Below are 3,268 nucleotides of genomic sequence, written 5' to 3'. Positions count from 1 at the left end.
ACCCATGAATGATATGCATGTATCTTGATGTTTGATGGTAGAATATGAATGCTTGAAGTTAGGAGAACGATCTTTTCTAAGCGATTTTTAGCGAAAACGAGCAAAACGACATAATCGGTAAAAATACCTATTGTTCATAACTATGTGTTAGAGTGAGAATGTTGCCATAGAAGGGAAAAATGATCAGCATGTCATAAAACATAAGAATAAGGGATGAAATTAAATTTCCGAGCCTAGGGGCAAAATCATAATTTTGTAAAAGTTAGGGGGCAAAAATGTAATTTTTCCATAATATGATTTTTGGATTGAAATAAATAGTATGAGTGTTAAATGAGCTAAATGTATTGTTATAGATCAAGAAAGGCGTGGACTCGACCTCGAACGGGGGAAGGAAAAGGTTTTGGACTAAATTGCAAAATTTCCATATTTTGCACCGAGGTAAGTTTGTATGTAAATAATACATTAAATTCATTTACATTTTTATATTTCAGCCTATTATATATATTTTAGCTGATTTTGAAGCATAAATCGACTATTGGAAGAATAGAAATAAGTAATAGAGAGAGAAATCCCGGTTGAACATTCGGAAAGATTGAATAATATAGATAGAGCGTAGCTAGGTCACATGTATGGTGCTGAGTGTACATCATGTGTACAAGAGAGCTACGAGATACTATGTAGTAGCTAGGTCACATGTATGATACGGGATGTATCCCATGTAGACAAGAGAGCTACGAGAGAGATAAATGTAGCTAGGTCGCATGTGTGATTCCAAGTGAAGGACACCATGTAGACAAGAGAGCTACGAGATAAATTGGCTAGGTCACATGGGTGGTACTAAGTGTTCACCATGTGTACAAGAGAGTCGAATTATATGAAATATGATGGTGGGGCTGTGTGCTGAAACCATCAAGTATAGAGGATTGATCCGAATTGTTCAACGGGATGGTTTTATGGTGACATTGTAATCATGGACCTATACTTGTGATGTATGAAATGTGGTGAAAATGAATTGTGATATGCATGTAAAAATAAGGTTAATACAAAGAAAGTGTGAAAGAGTGAATTAGCAATAATACTGTTTTGGACAGTCGCAGTGACGTGAATTTGAAAAAATCACCAAAAATAGTAAGAATTTAATTAGAGACTGAATGAGATATGAAATTAAATCTTAATGAGTCTATTCCCATGTAAAAGAAACAGAGCAAGTAAAGGAACTCTATATTTTGAGATATTTATATTGGTATGTGACTAGCTCAAAATGACTATGTGATCCCTTGTTCTAACTTTGAAAAATCATTAAAAATTGTACAAAACAAATTAAGAAATATAGTTTATATGTATAGATTCCTTATTGAAAACGAAATAGATTTCATGGCTATTTGAATTGTGTACTGGGAGAAATTTAATTCGTAGTGAACAAAGGTCAGATCAGTCGAGCTGTATAATAGGGGAAAACTTTAACTAATAAACTGTACTAATTGGCTGGACCAAAAATTCTAGAAAAATTTTAGTAATAAGTAATATTATTCTAGTTTCAGGAAATTTTTATGGATTTGAATTTTGAGTTTTTTAACTCGAGTTATGATTTATTTAGTGAATATGACGCAGGAGAGACAGTTTGACCAAAGTGGAGTAAATGGTGAAATTAAAAGTAGATACACTTGAGTTATTGTGTAAACATATTAAATTCTTTATTCATTATTTATATACTTGCTTACTAAGCTATAAGCTTACTTTTTTTTCTCTCTTTTGTCTTATAGTGTCGTCCAACTTGCACAGGAGTCAAGGATCGTTGAAGATCTGCCTACACTATCAATACTTTGGGTATTTGAACTGAACATTTTGAATTATGGCATGTATAGTAGACTTAGTTATTTTGTTACGTGTCATAATTGCCTAGGTTTAAAATATTTAATTATAGTATCTGACCGATTATTTTATACGAAGCCTTTGAAATTGGCTAGTATTGTTAAAGGCATATGTTATAATGATTCATGATCTAATTGCATGCCATATTTTTGTCTCGATTTTATTTAATAGTGTGTACTATGATTTGTTAATACCTCGTACCCTGTTCCGGCGACGGATACGGGTAAGGGGTGTTACATAAACGATTTTTGCAGGGTTTGCGAGATGAATTAAAGGTACGCTGGTATCTCATCGGATTATAGAATTTGTAGACCTGGTTAAACGAGCCAAGATGGTAGAACAAGTTCAGGGCCTCGATAAAAAGTCTGAAATTTGCTAGATCGACTAGAAAATGCACTAGAACTACTAGTTCAAATCCTCAACCAAAAAGATCAAAAGAATTTCGTCATGGTTGGAGACCAAGCTTTAGATCAGACAGAGGTGATAGAAGTCAGGGAAAGCAGACGACAGTCTCCACTGGTAGCGTGAGAGGTCCATCCCAGGACATTGAAATTCCGAATTGTGAGCACTGCGGAAAGAAACATAGAGTGAATGCTGGAAATTAACTAGAGGCTGTTTCTGATGTGGGTCTACAGATCATTTTATTAGAGATTGCTCGAAAGGTGAAAGTGCTACACCTGTGACATCACAAAGGTCAGTATCTATTGCTAGAGGCAGAGAATCAGGTAGAGGCGATTCAGTTTCTAGAGGAAGAGGTGCAAGGAGAGAGAGTGATATAGTTACTCAGCAGTTAAAGGCTAGAGTACCAGCTAGAGCATATGTAGTCTGGACTCGAGAAAAAGGCGATGCTCATGACGTGGTAACAAGTATATTTTTTCTGTATTCAGAACCTGTTTATGCTTTAATTGACCCCAGGTTTTTATACTCATACATTAATTCAAAACTAGTTGAATTGGGAAAGTTCGAATCTGAGATGTCTAGAGTATCTATAGAGGTGTTTAGCTCGTTGGGACAAATAGTGTCCATAGATCATGTAACACCCCGAACCCGAGTCCGACACCGGAGTCGAACACGAGGTGTTAACAAACTTTGAAAAATTTCCAGACACTGCCCAATCTGTGTACTAGTCGCTTTAAAAATCATATCTTGAGCTTCACAACTCGAAAATCAGTTTCGTGATTTTTCCCTGAAACTAGACTCATATTCCCATCTACATTATTTTTTCTAGAATTTTTGATCAGGCCAATTAGTACAGTTTATTAGTTAAAGTCTCCCATTTTACAGGAATCGACTACCCTGACCTTTGCGCATTACGACTTGGATATCTCCTTGTACAGGGCTCCAATACTGATGCCGTTTATTTCTATAGAAACTAGACTCAGAGAGGAATCTATAC

Source organism: Gossypium hirsutum, chromosome A10 (genome assembly GCF_007990345.1).
Source record: "Gossypium hirsutum isolate 1008001.06 chromosome A10, Gossypium_hirsutum_v2.1, whole genome shotgun sequence".
In the NCBI taxonomy this organism is placed as follows: Eukaryota; Viridiplantae; Streptophyta; class Magnoliopsida; order Malvales; family Malvaceae; genus Gossypium; species Gossypium hirsutum.
This window is presented reverse-complemented; position numbering follows the sequence as displayed.